Genomic DNA, 22,925 nt, shown 5'->3' with positions numbered 1-22,925 from the left:
TGGAAATAGGTAGTTCAGCCAAGGTTCTGATGACCATCACCTCTCAAACCCTCAGCAGAAAAGCTGAGAGAGAGGGTACAAAGAACAACTGCATGTCTGTGGTAAATCCTTTAATCCGTGAAGTCTTTCCTTGTGGTGGGTTTGTCATTACCCTCCCAAAGAGGGCTGAAGACTTGACTAAGTCACTGTTGTTTTATTTAAAGGAAACTTTTAGAGCCTGCCTTCAGATAGGAATATTGGTCCAAAAGCCTGAATCCAAATATCGATCTCTTCGCAGAGCCCTAGTCAGCACCAGAGTGTCCTGGGAGCCCAAAGCCCAGGAAGTAGGAGCTGGATGCCCTCAGTTAATTGTGGTTGCTGAGTTCCTTTCACTCCATCGGGCAGGTCTGTGTTTTGTAGAAATACATTTGTGAGTTGGGATTGTTTTTAATTTGCCAGTTGGTTGTATTAGAGCAAATCCATCCTAGCTTCCTCCCCTCATTTTAGAGCTGCAGTGGTTGCTGTCCCTTTGAACGCAGGTATTACACAAACAATACATCCTTGTACTTCTCCAGTACAAGTAGCACAATCCCTTGAGGCTGGCTAATAAGTAGCTCATGACCGAAGTCTCTGTTCACACAGTTCAATTAAATCCCTATTAATCTTATTCAGACCTAATTTACTTTCATTCTAATGCACACACTTCTGTTCGCCTCAGATACACCCTGGTGAGGTTCCCCACTGATAGGAAATGAACTGCCTCGGGCCATCTTTGAAGAAGACTGATGTCTGCCCAGATCCGCCCCCTTCCCCAATCAAAAGGTATGGCCTGGGATTATTTCCCAGCCTACATTTCTGCTGCTAGGAATGTAAAAATAAAACTCAAATGCTGGGATGTGCTAGGCCTGGAGGTGATACGCATGAGGAAATAAGGAGACATAAGAAAGCAGACAGGGAAAAGACCAGGTTAGTGATCTTGTCTCTCCCAGGGGCCACTGCTGAATCATTCCCTATTGTACATTGCTAATATTTTGACCACCATCTAGACTGAAATGTCCCCAAAGTGATGGGGCTCCAAGCTCTTGCCTCGGGAGACTGTCTTACAGTCTAATACCTCCCACCAGCTCAAAGTTTCACTGATATTCACCTCCATTTTGTCTCCTAGTTTCATGTCTTTCCTCCTAGTTTAACCTTCCTTGCATTTGTATTATCCTAATTAACTCCTCTCCCCCTCTTGATGTCTCCACTCATCCAATATATGTTAACTGTTATGTTCCCACTACCATTCTCCAACTCACGGTTATTGCTTAGCCAAGACTTTACTCTGAGAACCAGATTCTGCCACCCCTATTCATGCAGAGTAGTACCTGAATTTGCAAGTAGTCCCATTGATCCTAAATGCCCTGATGATCACTAGCACTTTCCATTATCAAAGTGCTGTCCAAATAGCTCATTGAGCCTCATGCTCCCACTGTGAGGGGGTATCAGCACCCCAATTTCACTAACTGGGGCACAGGGAAGCTAAGTGACTTCATAGAATCATAGAAATTAGAGCTGGAAGAGACCTCGAGAGGTCATCTAAACCAGTGTTTCTCAACCTTTTAGCATATTTGTTGCTCTCCTCTGGACTGTGTCCAATTTGTCCACCTCTTCTTAAAATGTGTACCCAGAATTGAACATTGTACTCCAGCTGAGACCTCATCAATGCCAAGTAGAGCAGGACAATTACCTCCTGTGTCGTCATACGACGCTCCTGTTAATGCAGCCTAGAACGATATTCGCTGCTGCACCACATTGCTGGCTCATATTCAATTTGTGACCCACTCTGACCCCCAGATCCTTCTCAGCAGTAGTGCCGCCTAACCAGTTACTCCCTGTTTTATTGCTGTGCAATTGATTTTTCCATCCTGAGTATAGCATTTTGCACTTGTCTTTATTGAATTTCTTCTTGTTGCGTTCAGACCATTCTCCAGGTTGTCAAAGTCATTTTGAATTCTAAGCCTGTCTTCCACTGTGCTTGCAAATCCTCCCAGCTTCGTGGCATCCACAAGTTTTATGAGCATGTTCTCCATTATCCAAGTCATTAATGAAAATATTGAATGGTACTGAACCCAGGACAGACTCCTGTAGGACCCCACTAGATACAGCCTCCTAGTTGGACAGCGGACCATTGATAAATACCCTTTGAGTACAGTCTTTCAACCAGTTTGGCACCCACCTTTTAGTAATTTAATCTAGACCATGTTTGCTTATGAGACTGTCATGTGGGACTGTGTCAAAAGCCTTAGTAAAATCAAGCTATATCCCATCTACTGTGCTCCCCCCCTTGTCAAAGAAGGAAATTAGGATTTGCCCCCAATTGCAGAGTCATTGTCCAAGTGGAAATTAGCACCCAGGAGTTCCTAGCTCCAAGTCCTGTGCCTAGGCCAGGCCAGGCCTCTGTCCTGCTTACATTGCTACTGCCTTCTGGCTCCCAGCTGCTGTGAGATCCATTCTAACCTCCTGTCTTACCACGTACCCCTCAGTCTACCAGCAAAATCCAATGCAATGCAATCATGTGAGGTCCCTGTGCAGTTAGAGTACAAAGCTGCTCCCTAACTCTGTGACTAGACTAATGCTGACTCAAGTCCCAACGCTGACAACTTCCTGTTGTTATTTGTGCTCTTTGCTGGAGCTGGTACAGTCACAGAGCTGGGTCACGTGTATGGGGCCTGTTAGGACACATTTCTCCTCCTTTCAGAGGGCAACTGTTTAATCAGCTCATCTACTAATTGATGGATGTTATAGCAGCAAGGATCTACTGTTGCTATTAGGGTTTGTGTAGAGAAAGTTCCTTGAGGCTGTGTTCCCCGTGGCGCCGTTACTCCCAATCCCTTGGATCTGACTGATTTGAGTGGCAGAAATACATGTCTGTCTGTCTCTTGATTAAAAACCCTTGTGGGGAGATGCATGGATTGTGCATCCGTGCAGATGTGTGGTATTTGTGCTGGGTTCAGAAGGGCGATGGGGAAAAGCTGGAATGATATATATATCCCCTCCCCCCACCCCAAATTGTAGTTCAGATGAAAGTAGCCATGGATCCAAACCACACCTGGTTTCAAGTTTACAGAACCAGAATCTAATCTCCTCAACCCATCCCTAGCTCAAAGGAGCAATATACAATAGTTCGGGGGCAACATCCTGCCTGGGCTGCATTTGGCACAGTACCCAACGTGGGAGGGAAATTGGCTTTAACCCACTCTCTTGCTCCCTGACACAGCCACTACCATAACTCAGAGCAGCCCTATACTGATAGGAACTGTGCCTAGGATGGCTTTGCTGTCTGAGGCTTGCTGGAGCTCAATGCACTCTAGACACATCCATTATGCTGGATGTGATGGTCACATAGGCTGGCTTCACCATCATTGTGCCACCCTGCAATTCCAGCACCAGAGGACTCCCAAGCTGCACTGTTTGCAAATCAGCCAGACATGGTGAAGATCTGGCCCGTAACATTTTCCTGAGGCTCTGGTATTGCTCTTCTCTAGCCCTGTTAAAGCTGGTCAAAATAAATAAATAAATAAAACTTCTGTCCCATGGGGAATTCTGAGATTTTTAAAGTTGATTTTGTCTCAAATTAGGATGAAAAAATCAAAATCTCTGAATTTTGTGCAAGCTGCAATATTTCATTTTGACCCAATTGAAATGTTTAGGTTTGACTATCATTTTGAGGTTTATATGTTATTGTAATGTGTCAGGGAAAAGACCAAATGAACTGGTTTGGCCTTATTGAAACAAAATGTTTTCATACTTTCCCATCAAAAAATGTCAGAGAAATCTACAGGCTCACAAACATTTCGATTTTGTGGATTCAGGATTTTCTGATGGAAAAATGTTCCACTGGAAAATTTTCCACCAGCTCTAATTGATATTGCCGTGTGAAACATCATTGTTGAGGTAACGACCCTTTACTGCTTTCCCACCTGTAAGTACTGCTAATGACATTAGAAAGAACAGAGTGGGCTGTCATGCCACTGAAGCTCATGATAGCCTCCCTTCATCCTACCCCTTCCTGGGCTGCCCCACACTCATCATTCACTTTGCTCCTAAAGACCCATTTCTACTGCAACGCCTGCAAGACAGCAACAAACCAATAAAGGTGAAGTACAGGGTCATGGGGGATGTTTTATTTCTATATCATATACAAAAGTAAAAAGGGAACTAACCAGTGCACATCAACCATCTTCTTGAGCACTTTGCTTCTGTGTTGTAATCCCTTGTCCTTTGTCTTTTGTTTGTCTTTTTAGGCCCTGAGCCTGCAAACATAGCTCTTGTCCATGTGGGGAAACTGAACAGAATAAGAGTTCACACTGAGAATTGTGGAGCATGTTCCGCAAAAGCTATTCCAGTCAATTTCCCCATGTAGACAAGTCCAGCTACTCGCCTGCTCAGCTTGGCTTCAGTAGAACTACTCCTGGGCTAAAAGTGAAGCATGTGCATGAGTCTTTGTAGGATCAGGGCTGTAGAGTGTAAACTCTTTGGGGCAAGGACTGTGTCTACCTCAATGTCTGTCCAGCATCTCCGTCACTACCACACTGTAAATCATCATCACAATTTGTGCAGAGCTGTCTGGACTTTGCACTGAGCAAAACACAACCAGCCCAAGGAACTGGATCCACACGACCAAAGCTTTAAAATTTGCCAAGATGCTTAAAAATTAATCTGGCTCAAGTAGAATAGATGCACTGTGTAAACCCACAGCTATGGACTGAGAGCTCAGGACTCAGCTCAGCTACTTTACTCAGCGGGCTTCCTCTTACTCACTTTATACAATGAGTGAAGAAAGCTCACATATCTACGTTCTCTAGTTCACTCCTGACCTTGAAGGCTCCTCCTGCATGGGGAGAGCATGGTTCTTAGGTGTAGTGTGTATAAGAGACATGCTGTGCACTTCAGGTCAGACAGAGGCCTTAAAAATAAGTGATGACAAACTGTTTAGATGAATGTTAAATGGCCGTTTCAATTTGCAACTCACATTTCTGTCTGAAAAATGTGCACCTACAATTACTGGTTATAAGTAACATCTAGGAGGAGATAACGGAAATAAATTAGAATACATATATTTTTCTATAGTTTTCTGCTTGTTTATTTTGTGCAGTTGACAGCACTTTGTGTATAGTCAGTTTCACTCTTCATCAGTTTCTCCCTTGCTGAAAAGACTTGTATAAACACCAGCAGGGGAGCAGGAAAACACTTATACATTTTTAAAGAAATTATTAACAAAAAAATCAGGACATGCTCTTATAAGTGGGACCTGTCTGAAAGTGGAATTGTTTTCAATTAGATAGTCTGGTTGTTTGGTTTTTATATTCAAGCTGAAAGTGCCTCTTTTCTGCCTCAATTTAAACCTCGCCGTATGCCCCATTTCCCCTCCCTTGGCTTTTGAAACTGTGAATTGTATTGCCACCAGTTAAAGGTGAACAGAAGACTCATTCGAGAATAAAAAAAGTTCAAATAAGAGCTGAGGGTCCCCAATTAGTAACATAATCTATGTTTAGATTTTAAAAGGACCGAGAAAAACATTTTGGGCAGGATGGAAAGCAAAGAAAAATGCTTGGCATTTGGTGCTAGCAGGGGCATGAACAGCTCCAAGGGACAGCCCCTGCACTTGGGACTGATTCAGGAACACACTGAAGCACATGCTTAGCTTTAAGCACATGCTTAAGTTCCATTAATATCAATGCTTTGTGGTTAAGTGCTGTTGTGCCTATGTTGTGTTCCTGAATTGGAGCTTTAGCAGGTCAGAGAAGGAGGAGTGGATTGATTTCAGAATGTATATATTTGCAGATTTTTAAGTCTACACATCATCACCCTCATCATAACATAAACTGGGTTATTGCACGTTAAATGGGACAAAACCCTTTGCTGTTCTCCTTTGAGCAACACTGAACAGCTCCCAGAGGTGGAGAGTATTGTGATGACAACACACCCTATAGAAACAGATTTGGCTACAAAAGAGAAAATAAAATTCAGCTACCCAAAGGACTCTCCATTAAATTGGATCAGCATCCCTTAAAAGACCTGGCTGTACAAACTCCACTTCATATTGGGCCTGAGGGTGAATCCCTCACTCTCACTGGCGAGCAGTTCCTTGCATGAGTAGCTCCCATTGACTTCATTGGGACTACATGTCTGAGCAGTGAGAAGACGGGGACTCCCAATCTGGTCCTAAAAAATGGCCCAACTTAACCTACAGCCTTTTGTTACCAAAAATCCAGAAAGTTGTGAGGGGGGGATGAAAAGGAATCATAGCCGTGGCTTATGCTGGAGGGAATGTGGAGAATGGAGAGCCTGCTATCACAATGGTAACTCTGCACCTGTACCCAAGATATTTAGAAACTGAAATGTATGTAGACAAAATCCTGTCTAGCTTGGTATTTATATGGCCCTAATGATAATCACCATAGTGGTTAAGTATTTATCATGGGAGGGGCGTTGACAAGATACCCCCTTTCCCCCATAGATCCTGTGGCTCCCAGCCAAGAATTCATCATTCAGATCTCACAGCACCTAACTTTCATACTTGCTAGTGGCACCCATAGTATCCTAACAGTCTGTCACCAAAAGATAAAGGAACCCCTGGTCATCAACTCCTGCATCAGTGAACTAGGGGAGGTGGTGGCTGGAATTAGCACAGCATATATGATCCTAGCCACAAAAAAACCCCAACCCAAAACTCTTTATAAATCTGGTTGTTGGTTGGCTTTCTGGTAACGAAGTAACAGTTGCTATCCAATAATAAGCACATTTGTGCGGTGCTTCTCATGTTCAAATTGCTTTATGGCTCTGGTCCTCACAGCAACCCTGTGAGCTAGGCAAATAACTAAATATTACCTGTGCATCAGTGCCTAGTAGACATCCATGAATTAAAGGCAGTGTAAGGGAGCCAGCCCTCTCTGGTGAAAAGGCAGGGGCCTGTCCTCAGTATGGCAATGATCAAAACTATTAACTGAGATTGCAGACAGCGTGCTCCAATGATAAACTGATAAGGAACTTATCAAGTGAACAGCTACTCCGTGTAATAGCTCCAAGTGACTATGTGCTGGACACTCAGATAATGGAATTAGCTTTCGGTATGACTCCTTGTTCCTTGTGACTCACAGGCTTGTCGGCCTTCTGCCGTGTCACAGGAAATGCTTTTTCAATAAAGAAAAAGAAAAAAATCAGCCATGCAGGTCTCTGGAAAGCTTTAACGTTTCCAACTTTCTCAAAGTGTCAGCTCCTGCCTGAAGTACTGTGATTTTTAAAAATCAAACCACTTCAGAGTTCCATGGGATTTCCTGACCTGAGGTGCTGTTTGCTATGGACAATAGATTGTTTTATTCTGCCTGTGATTTAATGGTTCATAGAAAAGCTACAAGTGTGGTTTAAGTACTGGACCCAATTTCTTCCTTGGATATAATATGACACGGAAAGATTGGAGGGAATTGTTGAAGGAGGGGTTAGTCAGCACTGTATAGATACTCGTGCAGCAGAGACATGCTCAGTAGAGTAGGTAGATACCATCATTGTGATGTCAGTGCTTGAATTCAAAGAGCTCCCAGGATCCTCAATAACAACAGTATGTCCAGGTCAGTAGCAAGGCACAAAGACAAGTTAGCAGGGGAAAAGCTTACTCTCCTGAGCTGTACCTGTTCTTCTGTATAGAACGAGAGGAATCTGGACTCCTGCTCTGTCAATCCAAGTACCTTTCTCAAAGTGCATATAAATAATAATTTGATGTGTCCATGTTTTGGCTTGTGCGGGAGACCCCATGGTTGCCAACACCCTCAGCTGGCCAAATTTGCCTCTATAAATTAGTGCCAATTAGTGGCTGGGGTGGGATGCTGAAAAAGTTGCCTCTTTGGGAAGATCGCATGTGCATTAAAAAGAGAAAAGGTATTGAGCTGTGTGGGTGGAATCCTATTTCATTTCCACTTCTATTCTCACTCTACATTCAGCCCTACACTTCCTCATGTTGATCTACTGAATGCTTCTGCCTGGCTCCAAAAAGGCCATTTCTCCAGGGCCAAGAGGAAGTTGGTTTGCCTGACTGCAGGGGTCTTTCCCACCAGTGATTTACCAACCTTCCCAAACATTGACCTAAAGGGGCCACGTGGGCAGAGAGGGGAATGCAGTCTCAGTGTTTACTCAAGCCTGTGAATTTGGTTATGGAGCAATTTATGATTTCCCCATGTGGAGTCACAAAGATAGCTCAACCTTTAACTGATAGACCTCAGCCTCCTGGGAGCAATGAGATCTCCAGGTTCTTTAAATCCTGATCCCAGGTGAGTGGGGAAAGAGAATAAAGTGGAGACAGAGCGTGACTTATAAGACTATTAAAGCAGTGGTCTTAGAGATCACTCAGATATGTACCATTACTATTGCTTCAAACATGGTGGCACTAGATTCCCTGGCTACCTTAAAGGTAGCTGCAAAATAACATACAATTAGGGCTGGTCTTCTTTCCATTTCTCTATGATGCATAAAGAAGGCCTGAATAAAGAAGGTTTATTTTTGCATGCTAGTTTCTAGAGGGGAGGTTTTGTTTTTTACTTTAGAAATATCAGGAGCATCAAAGCTGGTTTTCCCTCTTTTGTTGAAGGCCTTTCTTGGAGGATGCAGAGGAGGCTTTAGATCTCTCTCAGTTCTTAACTGAAAGGGCTGGAGTAAGTAACAAAATAGCTTTTCTTCCAACTGATTTTTGGTGTCAAGAGTTCAATGATAAAAATGAACCCAAAGAATTTTAAACAGACTGCATGGAAATCACTTCCCTTCTCCATTAATCAGGTTCCACTTTTATGGGATATCATCAACCGCTTAGTTCTCCAGTTGCCCATAGAGCTTCTGTGTTAAAAACCAGATATGACTTGGCATGCTAATGTAAAATTCTAAGCAGAACCTCCACCCACCCACCTTCTGGGGGAACAGGTAGCTGAGGCCCTTTCAGGGGAGGTAGCATAATCTAGTAAGTACATCATAGAACTGGGAGTTTGGAGTTCTAGTCCCCGCTCTGTTGTGTGATCTTGGACAAGTCACTTTCCTTCTTTGTCCTCATTTCCCCTCCCTTGTCAGTCTTATCTGTTTAAATAACAACAATTCCAGGCCTTCTCATTAATGCTTGTGATGGGCTCAGATGAGTGCCACAGAAAAGCCCAGGAATACCCCCACAGGAAGTATTTTTAGGACACAGGTTTAGCTCAGTAATCACTGGGGTACCTCTAGACACCTCAGGGAACAGTGGGGACTCATCTGCAAGCAGGTGGGATTTTTTTTTTAATACAACTATTTATTTGTGCTCTAGAGGCAAGCACATGGGCAAACACACAGGCCTCCTGCATGGGTTTAGTCTGGCACAGCTCATATTTACCAGGGAAACTCTTTGGGGCAGGAACAGTCTTTTTGTTCTGTAAAAAGCTCAACGAGTCCTGTGGCACCTTATAGACTAACAGAGGTATTGGAGCATAAGCCATTGTTCTGTTTTTCCAGCACTGAGAGCAGTGAGGGCCCCAGTCCATGACCGCGGGGTCTCCTAGTTGCTAAGAGAGTACAATAAATAAACAACAACAATAATAATTCCACTCTGCGGACCCTGGGAGGTGAGCAGTACCGGGGTTTCCCTCCAGCTCTGGAGAGCCAGCAGAGATGCAGCTGCTCTGGGGGCTGGGCATGGCCCGCAGGCTGGAGGGCTGGGCATAGCTCGCCCCAGCTCGGCGAGCTGTTCCTCGCCGCTGCAGCTCCAGCCTCGCCACCCATCTAGCTGCGGCGCGGGCCGGAGCTCCGTATTCTCCCCCTAGAAAAGCGACGTCAAGCCCTGTCTTGCAAACGTCGCAGCTTCGCTCAGGACTGTGCCAGTTTCCAGCCGCTGGCAGAGGGCCCCGCGGCGCTCTTTTTTTTCCTTATTAAAAAAGAAGAAGAAAATATCTAGGGGGAAGGGCTGGTTCTTTTTCCTTCCTCTGTTTCCGGTTTGCTGCCATATTCCCCCTTTGGGGGTGGGTTGGGGGAGGGGAGCATTTGCAAATAAATAGGACTCGATGCTGGGCTTTGGGGTGGTAGCAGCAGTGAGAGGAGGAAGGGCAGGGCTGGACCAGGAGCCGCCCCGGCCGTGAGCGCCTGAGCCCAGGCAGGCACCTGGAGGGGGAGGGAAGGGGAAGGGGGGCTATTGCTTTGGCCTCGCCTGGCCCCCGATGCTAAATCCAAGCAGGCAGCAGCATGAATCACTGTGGGGAGAAGGTGTCTCAGCCGCAGGCGGGCGTGAGCCGCTGCTGACATCACGGCTCCAAGTTACAATCCGGCTCTCTAGCCATTTGCTAGCGTTGCAGCCGCACCGGGAAGGGGCCGGGGGACTGAGCAGCCGAGGGGGTTAATTCCGCCCCCCCCCCCCCCCCCCTCCGAGAGAGACAAAGCCAGAGCCGGGTTTTTGTGTCTGTCTGGGCGCGCCAACCATGAGCCGTGTGTCCCCGGCGCGGCTGCCCGGCTCTCTGCCGCTCCGCGATGGTGTCTCGCAGCGGCGCGGGCGAGTCGTGTAACTGCTGGGGCCGGGGAGCCTGCGAGCCGCCGAGGGCTTTGCATGGGGGGGCTGCTGCGCTTGGGAGAAAGGAGCTGAGCGAGGAAGCCGCCGGGCTCTGGGAGTTTTCCGCGGAGAGAGAAGGTAAGAAACCGCCCGGCTGCCGCCTGCCCTGCGAGAGGGACTGGCCGAGGGAAAGGGGCTGGTGATACGCTCGGGGATATTGACTGACCCGGGGATTTGTTAACCTCCCGCCTTGGCGGTGTGTGTGTGGGTGTCTGCTGGGGTTGTGTAGGAGCGTTACACTTCTCCTCTGAACAACAACAGCAGCAGCAGCAATCCCTGTGTGTGGCACCTTGGAGCTGCCTCCTGACGGCTGAGGATGAATTAGCTGAAGCAGCTAAATGGGAAAGGTATTGTCTGGTGGGGCTGGAAAGGGAGGGTGAGACGGTCAGGGGGATGTGGGACTTGTTCAGATCCCCTCACTTTCTTTTGTTGTGGTGGTGTAGGGCTGACTGACAGGTTGGGGCTTCTCTGTCTAGCTGAAGACTTTCTGTAGTTCATTTAATCAAACCACTGGGGAAGCAAGAGGGGGGAGGGAGCAGGAGCTGTATGTAGGCCAAAATATGAAATATTAATAACTCGGCTGCTTTGATGTCGTCTGATCCATTTCCCTTTTACTATTTGTTAAATATTCATTTCAGTGGTTGTTTTTTTTTCAACCACATAGGTGCTCTTTGGGGGTTTGTGTGTTTACATCACTTTGGGGAGTGTAGGAGAATCTCTGCTCCTCTCTTTTTTTTTTTCTTTCTTTCTCTCTTTTTCCTTCTAACCTGGCCCTGTCTTAACTAGGGTTTATCTTGTGGAAGACTGGAAAGCTGTTTATTACTTACCAGCCCTGTAACTTCGACTTCTTCAGATCAGTAGAACACCAATATAAAAAAGAAAGTAACACGCTAGGTTTTATAATTCATACTATATCTGTAGTAATCAGTTTCTGTCATGCAAAATATTGTAGTCCTAGGTACACAAGGTGGGTGAGGTAATATATTTTATTGGGCCGACTTCTGCTTTAGAGCGACACAGAGTCCTAGTCCTCCTCCTGAAGCCAAACACCTGGGGTCAGAGCGGGCAAACTTCAATTGTCTGTTGTTGTTGTTTACTCCCTAGCTCTCCTGGGTGTATGCGATGTGGGTGGTGCACATGCTCTGCTTTATCATTCTGAGACACTGTAAGAATTCCAGCTGTCATCTTGGTTCACTTATTTGTACCTGCTGGAAGAAGATGTGTTACTAGACCCAATGGAAGGGGCAGTCAGGAGGTGCTTAATACATCTTGACCCTGGCAAGGCGTGAGGTGCCTCTTCCGTTGGATGTTCCTGGTACTGTGTGGTGTCTGCCAGCGAACTTCTGTACGGCTTTCTGCAAAAAATGAATGAGAACCTGCTGCTGTCTCTACCCTGGGATCACTCCCTTGGCTCCCCCATTCCTTCCCCTCCCCGATCCCCAAGTACTTGCGCAATGACTTACCCTAGTTCTGCTGGGGTACTTACCTAGAGACCAGCAGATGTTAAGTCCTCCCAAATAGGTTTCCATTTTTATAAAACCTAGAGCTTTAGAAGCCCATTTTGTTAGTTTCTTGGCCTGTGGTGACTGAATGCCCTTGGGGGAATAGGCTGCACTGGGAACCCAGAATTGTTTCACACCGTTTCTTTGTACTAGTATAGACTAGGAACAGCCACCCAGTAGTCTACAGTTCATAAAGAAACAAGATGGTCAGTGATTGTAGTGTATGTGTTCTCCTTCCCCAAAAGAGGTGGCTAACTATTTATTTTACCTGTTCCGCAAAACAGCTAAATGGCAGGTGACCCACCAGACCGTGAAGGGTATTTTAGGTCATCCCAGAATGTAACACATCCCTGGTAAAGTTTACCTCTGCTGGCTTGAAACAGGTAGCTGCTCTTGGCTCATGCGGCAGATTGCTCACCTGGAGGTGTGTGGGTTGGCTTTCTTTTTGGGCAGGCCTGTCTGCTGCCAGTGAGTGTTAGCTTTCTGAATGCTCCCCATCATGCCGGGCTTGTGTGTGGGAGCTGCAGGGTGGAGAACTCAACCTGGCTGCTTTGCTTGGAAGTCTCTAGGATTCTAGCCCTGCTTGCTATGGGATCATGGGCGAGGCACTTCTTTGTGCCACCTACAAAGTGCTGGTGGCGGGGGGGATAACAAACCCAACCCACACTAGTAAAACAACTTGAGAACCTCCAAGAAGTGCTGTCTAAGACCTTGCCTACACTGGGAAAGCATGTGAAGCTTGTTGGTGGTTTTCGCCTTCTTCCCACCGCCAACACACACCCCTGCCCCAGCGTTTCCAAGAGTGGAAGCTGTAGCATGGACAGAATGCAGGCATGTCTTGCAGCTACTCTGTGAGCTAGATTAGGGGACATGATGGTGAAATGCCTGCATCCTGTCTACACCACAGCCTTCATGGTGGTCAGTACCAGGGCAGGTAACCACTTACCAACTTCTTCAGTATAGAAGCAACCAAAGTTCTTGTTTGTTTGTTTTTTATTTCTTTTCAAATACTGTATTGGAAAGCCATTCTTGAACTATCTGCCAAGCCTGGAGTTCCCCTTCAGCAGGTGATAGCTCTATAAATGTCTAAGGCCGTCATTCATCAAAGCAGTCAAGTACATTATGAAGTTCACCTTTACTGAATGGGGGCCCCCAAAGCTGTATGGGATGTCTGATGATCCCAATGCCATTACCTGTGATTGGGGGAGGTGCAAAAGAAGACAGATCATTGGGCATCTTAAGATGAAGCTGTGGCAATTAAATATAAATATGTCATGTTTAAGTTTGGGGACTTGGTCCTGAGAATTGCTCAGCACCTACAACTTGTTAGTCAATGGGCCAGATCCTTAGCTGGTCTATAGTGACATAGGCTCACCCAAGATCTCACAACAAGCAGGGCTAGAACTCTGGAGACATTGAAGTCAATGGAGCTATACCATTTTCACCAACTGAGGATCCAGCCTGATGAGAGTTTTGGCCACTCTGCACTCAGGCCTTTAATGATTATGATGTTAAACAAAAAGATGGCCTGAGCCAAACTGCTTTGAACTATGGGAGGTTGGAGTTGGAATCTGCTTCCAAGTTGTGAGCAAGGGAGGTAGGTGGGGGAATCTCTCTCTGTGGCTGCTGCTGAAATAGTGGATCAGCTGACATTTTAGGAGGCTGATTTGTGTGTGACCATGTGCTAGACTTAAGAGAAAGATATGGTATGTCCTACCGATGGATTGCCTTCCACTAGGCAGGCATGGTGGGCTTGCGAAACTCCAGTGCACTGTGCAGAATCAGGAGAGTTGCCTCAAAAGTAGCTCTACAACTTGATGAACTGCCCAGGTGTGCTTTGGGGACTGGGGGGGAGGGGGGGCAGCAAGTACCTAGATACAGACCTGGAGGATAGTCTCACTTTTGAGACCTGGAAAGAGGGTATGCAGTTAGAAATGACCAATGTGTATGGGAAGCTTGGCTGGTGAGACAAACCGGAGGAGCTGCTTCATTAATTTCTGTAGCCTGCTTACCCGGGAAGGGGTGTATGTTCAAAGGTCTGAGCGTGTGAAATGAAATCTGCGCTTAATAGGCAAAGTCACGTACTCTCTTGTACTGAAGCGTGTGGTGGCCTTTGCTGGTGGACACGTGTTGAAATGTAATAGCATGTGAAAGTGATGCTGTTGTCACTGCCACAGCAGCACTTGATGCCTGAAGCCTCGCTTGTTTCCCAAGTGGGCCCGACCAGGCCTTAGTGGGCACTTGTCCACTTACCACAGTGGTTCCCCAGTTGGACTTGATTGTGCAGCCTCTGAATAGCAGAATGAAACCTGCTCTGTGGCATCTGGAGCTGGAGGAGCTGTGGCTGTCGCTGCCCATTTGTGTATTGGCAGAAGTGTGGATGGAGGGGGATGGCTGAGAGCTGCCCAGTCTCTGATTGCACTATTCCTGGTGGGAGCTAGGGCTAATGATGGGATTAAGCCTGGACTTTGAAGTCATTGGTAAAACTCTCTGAACATGATCTAGAATAGAACCACTGGGTCCAAGTCTCACTTAATTACCCACAAATGCAAATAATGTTTTGAGAAAGGAGTTTGGGGCGAACCATAGACTGAAGTGGACGACTTCAGTTTCTTAGTCTGCTTCCTCTGAGTGCTTAACACAAAAAGGCAGCATCATTTCTATAAAGGTCTGTGGTTTTTGGCATTGCTAGGGACGTTTGAAAGCCTATCTAAAGCACTATTGTTTCCTGTACTGTCTGTCTTACTGCTTGATTTTTAACATGCTCCTTTTTATCTCTCGGAACAACTTCCCATATGACCTCACTTCCTCAACATGCGGCGTCTCGTTTCATAGAACCCAGTTGGAAATTCTTCCGATGCATTTCACTTACTCTGGTGCAGAACATCCCAGAGTGAAACAAGTTCTTCCCCCCTGCCTTGCCCATTTGCCTCCCCCCCCCCCAACCTTCCCCTCTGTAAGAAAGCACATGAGGTACCTCCACCCAAGTTGCTGAGTTGTGTTGTGTTTGTTTTGTTTTAACAGGGAAGAGACAGATTCATTTAAGTTGATGCTTGTAAATGAAATATGAGCTTAAATCACTTAACATGGAAATAACTGTCTCTGCTAATGCTATTCATGCTGCTCTAGTTAAAATTGTCAGTGTTTCCATTCCAATAAAGCCCTGTTTTCTGAGGCTTATAACTTTGGGTCATTTAACATAACAAAACAAAACAAAAAAATCCCTCCAGGCTGAAATTTGCTAGCAAAAGTCTGCCTGGGAGCAAAAAATTTAAAGTATGTGGTGCTATTTAAACCAAACTTTACAAAAATAATTTCTCTTGCCTTCAATTTTTTTTAATGGCACAGAACCACAAAATAACTAGAAGCCTCCGAGCTCTCCATAGAAGAACAGAGTAAACCCGTGGCATTGTAGTAAAAGCACATGTAGATTTCTTTCTTTTGTGTGGGGGAGGGAGAAATTAGTTGAGATTCAACTCTGAAATGCAGCTGCAGGTCATCTAGTAGCTGCTCTTGACAGCATTTTCCCCAGGGGTTTCACCTAGATGCCCAGACCCACGTCAAGGCCCTAATCCTGCAACAGGCAGAGCTCCATTGGGGCTGCACCGGCGCAGACATCAACTTGTGAAGATCTTCTTTCAGGATCAGGCCTTTACTGCAGCAAACTGTGCCTGGGCTGCGGATTCTAATGTTCAAAGTGTGGTTTGAAAACAAACCTTGGGAGGTATTTTGAGAGAGCGTGGTCTGAGCACAAGGCTGGGAACCAGAAACTCCTGGGATGTAAATCCAGCTCTGCCACCAAATTCCTTTGAGGCCATTTATAACCTCTCTGCCCTCAGCTTCCCCAGGAGTAATATGGGGATGCTCCAGGGGCATGGTGAGATTTAATTCATTAATGTTTGTGAAGTGCTTTGCAGATAAAGGCTAAGCATGAATATCCCCTTTGGGAGAACCAGCTGGCCCATGCTTGCTTTCTGTCTGGCTCTTGTTCCATTTGCCAAATCTCTTTAATTAAACCAGGCAGATTCCTGACTCCCGGGGTGTGATGCTGCGAATGTTACTGTGTTGCTGGCTTAGCATAAAGCAGGGATGTGGCCACCCCATGTGGTGGGGCCGATGCAGTGAACTGTGACTCTAGAAAGAGAAAAGCAGGCGTCCGTTTTTATTGAGGCCTCTGCAGAATGGGGTCCCAATGCCCTAGGGTGCCAAGATGCTCAGCACCCTCAGCTTCCACAGAGCCCCTAGTTGGGAGGTTCCCAGTACCCTGCAGGATCAGGCATTTAGGTGACCAGCTATCCAGTGGAGGGACCTACAAAACATCGTGCTTGGGGAGACTCCTGCTCCAAATGGGAGTCTGGTTAAACTAATCCTGCATACAGGACATTGGTGCTCCTCCCTCCTCACCACTGGTCTTGGGGAGCCTGCTCCCTGAGACCTATCCCAAGTGAGTGGCCAGAAACTGAGGAAGCCTGGAACTGGAATAGCCAGCCGTGTCGATTGTTTGAGGTGGTTTCTTTGGACTAGTTGAGGACAGGGTTGCTTGGGGCAACAGAATATGGAGAGGAAACACAATGCCATTGAGCATCTGGAGGAGAAAACATTGGCCTCCAATTTGAACCCCCCCCAGATTCCTTCCTTGAAGTCTGAGGGTCTGAACGTCTCTGCTCAGATCTCCCTTGGTTTCATAACCAGATGCACTGAGGTAGCTGTAATCACCATTGCTCCTGTCTGACCAGTCTTAGCTGACTAGATCTTGCTGCTGTTCCCGCTCTGGGATGAACTGGGGTAGGAGGCAGACAGAGATTCTGGGGCTTGAGGGATCCTGAATAGCTGTTCTAAATCATAACAGAAATGAAGATGGGGTCCTCATGTTGTTTTGAGGGGAGGGAAATACTCCTGTCCTTGGTGCCATGTATGTTGTTATGGGCACTCCCCAGGTTGGCTAGCTCCAGGGACTTGCTCAGTAAAGATTAGTCCAACTTGCTTCTCTGCCCTAACCTTGCAGGTTACAAATTCCGTAATGTAAATGGTTCTCCCCAAGGCCAGTACAGTAGCTGGCTCCTGGCGTGCTGTCCAAGGGGAACTGCAAAGGAAAATGTCAGCTCGCCTCCCAATGAGCGGCATGCTGGTGCTCAGATATCCTTGTGGGAGGAGCTTGTTTTAGGGTTGACCCCCTGTTCCAGGTGGGTGGGAGAAAGGTGAAGGTTCTGATCTCTTGTGATACTGACTTCGTCTCCTGCTTGGGTTTTGCTGGGTCATTTTCTCTTCTTGCTTGTGACTTCTGCTGTGCAGTATTACTCCCTGACTTTCCTCTATTACTGTAGGAAAATCCTGGAGGCTGGCTCTAAATTTCCCAGCCCATGTCTCATGTTTGACCTATTATGGTCTCATTTCCGTGACTGTAAACTTTACTGGCACGAGGTTTGCTGTGCTGTGCAAACAAATGGAGGAAAACCTGACTGCACGCTACAGAAATAGCTTCCACACTGCATGTCTCCTTCTCAGCTTGTGATTTCTCACTGACACTGCATGACTGCTGGTCTGTGGCTGTAATGTGGAAGCAATGAAGTGAGGCAGCTGCAACTGAGTTTTATTTTGCATTTGTCCGACTTCGAAACTCTTGTGAATCAAAACTGGGGAGTGCAGAAATGTGTCCTCGACTTCTGCAAACTGTGGAATCATTCTCAGTTCTGCTGTGCGTGGCTATGCCCTCTTCTCACGCAGGCCAGCATGAAACTGGGTCTGTATGACATGAAACATGCATTAGAAGTGAAACCCATCTGCCCCTGTCCCTGCCCTGCTTTATTCCTGTTCTCTCATGTTCGACCCTGGGGGTTTTTCTCCTTCCTCTGCAGCATGGGGCACAGGTCACTTGCTGGTTTAAACTAGTGTAAATGGTGGATTCTGTGTAACTTGAAGTCTTTAAACCATGATTTGAGGATTTCAGTAACTCAGCCAGAGGTTAGGGGTCTGTTACAGGAGTGGGTAGGCAAGATTATGTGGTCTACAATGTGCAGGAGGTCAGACTAGATGATCATGATGGTCCCTTCTGACCTTAAAGGTTTGTAGAATTCCTCCTGGTGGGCTTGAATCTCACTCTTCCTATAATCATTTTTTGGGGGATGGGACACTGGACCAGGAGACCTCGCTTCTAATTCCTGACTCTGACACTGATCAGGTTTGTGACTGTGGCCAAGTCACTTAACCTCACTTTGGGCACGTCTTCACTACCCGCCGCATCAGCGGGTAGCAATCGATCTATTGGGGATCGACTTATCGCGTCCAGTGAAGACGCGATAAAATCGATCCCCGATGGCTCTGCCGTCGACTCCGGAAATCCACCGCGGCAAGAGGCGGAAGCAGAGTCGATGGCAGCGGTCGACTCGCCGCCGTCCTCACAGCCAGATAAGTCAACCTAAAATACGCAATCTTAGGTCGACACCCCCCCCCCGTAGTGTAGACCTAGCCTTTGTGTCTCATTCCCCATCTGTGAAATAGGGCCAGTACCTGCCGACTCAGAAATGCTTCGCTGCCTCCTGACGAAGCTCTAGAAATGCTTGGCATTGCATAGGGTCCATCCATAACATCTGTGGGGGGATGGAATCTGTTCTCCTCGTGAGACCTGGAACTACAGCGAAGAATGAGTGAGGGTGGATAGAGGTACTGAGGTAACTGGGGCTGGAATGCAGCCATGTGCAGCATTGTCCTCCTCTGCCTACTCCAGCTCTGCACCATGATCCTCTGTGCAATCCTCTGACACTGCAGAAGTCCTGGAAGCACCTGATGGCAAATGACAGCCCTGAGCAAGTGGGACTGAGGGTTTCCTGTGGGTACAGCCTGCTTGCTGCTTGTAGCCGTGTTTGGCTCCAGAGAGGTGTAGCAGATCTGATTTCTATGAACAGGCTGCTTCTCCTCCTCCCACCTCTTTCTCTCTTCCCCCCCCCCCCCCCCCAGCAGAGCCTCAGACGGGTTTGACCAGACAAAGGTCCGTGCTGATGGCTGTTGCCCAGCGTGAAGGGGGCCGAGCGAGTGTGTGGGGCTAGGAGGGGGGATTAGGTTCATGCTCCAATGTCATGGGCAATTGAGTCCTAAAGCGGGCAGAGTGGGGCCTAAAGCAGGGCACAGGGGAGGCCTCTCGCTGCCACTCTGGTTTGATAAATGTCTGATCGTTGGGTGAGATGAGCACAGGTGGCACAGCTGCCAAGGCACGTGACTTCAGAGCAGTGTGTGGAGTCAAAGGGGGACGTGTGTCCTGGCAGAGGTCTAGAGGGGGCCGACTTGCTGAGCCTTGGGAGATGGAAAGAAGTAACGCAGGGGAAGTTGCTGTCCTCTTCCTATGGCATTGGACTCTGCTGCCTGAGGGGAAATAGCTGTAAGCTTCTCGGCTCGGGCATGCATCTCGCTGGCTGTGCTGCCTGGCTGCCTCTCTGTAAAGTCTGGTGCAGATCTGGCACTGTTCTTGCTGCAGAGTTGGGTACTAACAGCCACGTAAGGAGGGCAGGTTTGACCCTGTTTGCAGTGGCTGAGTAGATGGCTCTGCGTTTGACACGCCTGCCTTTCATGTTGCACCCCTTCTCCTATCCCTGAGCTTGTAAGGGACTGCAATAAGTTAGACTCTTCCCTTAAGGAGAAATCCCCTTGATTGTGATGGGGATTGAGATTGACCCAACAGGGTTCTACAGAAATGAGCCGGAACCATCCTGTGGACTCTGAGGAAATTGGATCCCGGTTATAGGTTGCATAGGCTGGTTTGAAAATCCTATGCCATTGTATAGACTTCTCTATAAGGGTTAATTTTTAACTGTGCTTTAGAGGTCTGAGTGGGAAGCCCCACTAGCGTTATTTTTTGTAGTAGGTATTTGAGAAACGCCAATGAACGCTGCTCTTTGTCCGCCCTGCACCAAAACAGTACTGGGTGCCCTCGTTCACCTTCAGCAGCGCTAGCGGCAAAGTGCTCTCATTAGAGCTCATCAGTGATACCGGTGCATAAACGAGAAGGGATGGAAATCTTAATGCGTTCACAGCCCTCCGAGTGCTTGAGCAGCTCAACTCCTGGCCTGCAAGGAGCCATTGTCACCTAGCTGCAGACTGGTGGGGGAGACCTGAGGCAGCAGTATTCACCCTTGAGAGACTGGCTGAAATTGTGAGGCATGAATGGGGGGAAGGTGGGAGTTTTTCTCTCTTCAGAGAGCACAGTAGAACTTCCAGGCTGGGAGGAGAGTGGCTGCAGATTATGTGCATGGTGCTGCACAGAGATCAAAGAGCCGGTCTCGGCCCTGCCGTGCCTGCTTTGCCATAGCAAACAGGATGCACGGCTTCATGGGTCAGCAGGGAAGCCCAAGAGGTGCGGGTGTGACTGTGCTGGGCACAATGGACACCATGAACGAAGGCAGCAGACATGGAAGGAGACACTGTGGTAGAACTGAGGGATTGGGTTGGGAGTGGTCTAACAAACTCCTCACCCACGCTGGTGCCCTGTTAGCTGGTGAGCGCTCTGCAGCTTGTCGCCCGATTAGTGCAGAAAGCCTTAAATACAGGGACTGTCCGGGAGAGAGGCCATGTCTGTAGCCTGTCACTGCAACTCTCATCACCCCACGGGTTCCAGCACATTGCCAGCCCCTATGTAGCAAGCTGCTGCCATTGCTAGTTTGGTGAAAGCTCTCCTGGTTAAGTGCTGCTCACTTCACTCAGAGAAACCCTCCCCTCTCTTCGGTTCCAGGCAGCCCTGTGCTGCTGGAACCTCTGGATCCCCTTTAGGTCCTGCCACAGCATCTACTGGCTGACTCATGGCTGTGGCTGGCACGGGAGCCCTGTGTGTCTTGCATTTGGGAAGTGCATGGAGCTGACTTATCTTGGAGGAAGGGTGGGGAGGAAAAGAAACGAACTCTCAGCTTTTCCGACTGTCTCTTACTCTGAGGTTGGCCTGGCCACACTCTGGTACAGCCTTCAAGGCTCTCTAAGCCAGAGCAGCTCTGAGGAATCTGATGCAACCAGGAAGTTGATTTGCTCATCTTATGAGCAAGCATGATCTGCTAGAGATGCAGGTGCTGGTGGGCCAGGATGGCCTACGCACCTGAGTTGTCCTGTCTCAGTAACAAACAATTCATCACCAAGGCGGGAAAGCTAGCTCAGACAAGTCCATCTGTGCTATTGTTGCAATATAGGAAAAGATCCCTCCCTGATACAGCTTCTGAGGGAGTAAATACTGCACATGTGGGGAAATACAGGCAACAAACACGATGCAAATCAGGGAGACTAGAGGCTGCAGCTAAGATCAGGCCTTCTGTGCTAGGTGCTGTACGAATACATATGTGACAATCCCAAAGAGTGTACTGTTCAAATCGATAAGACAAACAACAGGTGGGCGTAGAAGCAGCGTCAGAGAGAGGCCCAAGGTTGCACAGCTGGCTGGTGGCAGTGCTGGGAATAGAACTTGGGTCTCTTACCCACTGGCTCATGCTGTTCCTCAAGTTGATTTCACTAGCCTCAGCCTTGCAACAGGCAGTCATTGTGTTGTCTTTGTTGTAATGTTGCCTCCATATTACCACGAGATCAGGGGCAAGATGTTCACTTTTACCCAGCCACTTGCGTGCCTGGAACCCCCTTGAAGTCTGCAGCCATGGGATTCTTGGCTTATGTAGTTTTGTACACAAACATCCAGTGGTGCTGGAACAATTTGTACGGGGGGTTGCTGAGAGCCATTGAACCAAACTGTAAACCCTGCATAGAATGGAAACTACTTCCAGCCAGGGGGTGCAGTAGCACTCCTGCAAACACCTAGATCTGATTCCCTTTCTCTCTCTGCATGTACAATATTGATTTGAAACTGGCTGATTATGCCTGTGTACCACTGCCCTGTACTGGATATGCGAAGCTCTGCCATAGACCTTACACTGCCACCAGCTAGTGAAGATTCTCCTCCTAGTTTCAGTGGCAGAGGCCTGTCCTTTTGAAGCTGGAGGATCTGTGTTCTCTCTGCTATCACTATGCAAAGAATCAGTGGCCACTTAAGGGACTAGGTGGTCTCTGTGCTGCACTGCATGGCCATTCAAATCTTCACTGCACCCATATCAGTTGCCAGACTTGTCTGTTAACTACACTTGGGTACGATATTGGCTCCTCTGATGTGTTCTGGAGGCTAGGGATGTATAGGATATAAGAGACACTGAAAAATCAGGCCCTAGATGTAGATAAAATGGCCATAGTGGGTCAGACGAGACCAATGGTCCATCTAGAGCCCAGTTTTGCCCAGGGTAAGGGGCAATATTGGCAGCTTGCCAGGGCCTAGAACCAACTGCAGCCATCCCTTTCTTAGGGTGGTGATGTGGCCCATGGAGATGCAACACGACAGCTTGACCTGAGCAACCTAGCAACTAGAATCTGATTTCTAGGCGGAGGGGAGTGGATTTCTGTTCTGGAGGCAGAAACTTCCTTCCAGCGCAAACTAGTTCCCAGCTGTAGGAGAGAAGCAAATTCCACTTGCAGCTGCTTTGACAGAGCCGAGACCCACATGCCAGCAAGCTCTCTCCCAGAGCTACTGACAGGCCACTGCAGTGACAGGAACCCACAGGGGAAGTGTCTGCTTTCAGTCTGAGATGCCTCCCTACACCTGAGAGCTATGGGGAGCACATACTCCGAACAAGGGCGGAAGTGACTCAGCCGCGGTATTACCTGTGAGCAGCCAAAGTGCTGCTCTCTACCTGTTCGAGCAGAGGTGAAGCGCCAAGAGGGAATGACACACTAGCGATCACTGGAGCCACTTTGTGTGCTTGAAAGCCTTGGGCCAGAGCAAGGATACCAGCTCAGCCAGGCGGGAGAATCCTTCGAGGGGGAGGAAGAACAGGGCCACGTAG

At 47.7% G+C, this 22,925-nt stretch overlaps 1 protein-coding gene across 1 annotated transcript in view; it reads left to right on the top strand.

Annotated features, from left to right (window-relative positions):
- Positions 1 to 10,090: 10,090 nt before the first annotated feature.
- The window catches only part of SRC (SRC proto-oncogene, non-receptor tyrosine kinase), a 70,932-nt gene continuing 58,097 nt past the window's right edge, over positions 10,091 to 22,925 (top strand). The window contains exon 1 of the mRNA XM_026656752.2: positions 10,091 to 10,648. The gene's annotated coding sequence lies outside the window, so the exon portion shown is untranslated. The remainder of the gene's footprint in view (positions 10,649 to 22,925) is intronic.

This window comes from Terrapene carolina, unplaced genomic scaffold (assembly GCF_002925995.2).
Source record: "Terrapene carolina triunguis isolate 2854851 unplaced genomic scaffold, T_m_triunguis-2.0 Scaffold233, whole genome shotgun sequence".
In the NCBI taxonomy this organism is placed as follows: Eukaryota; Metazoa; Chordata; order Testudines; family Emydidae; genus Terrapene; species Terrapene triunguis.
This window is presented reverse-complemented; position numbering and strand designations above follow the sequence as displayed.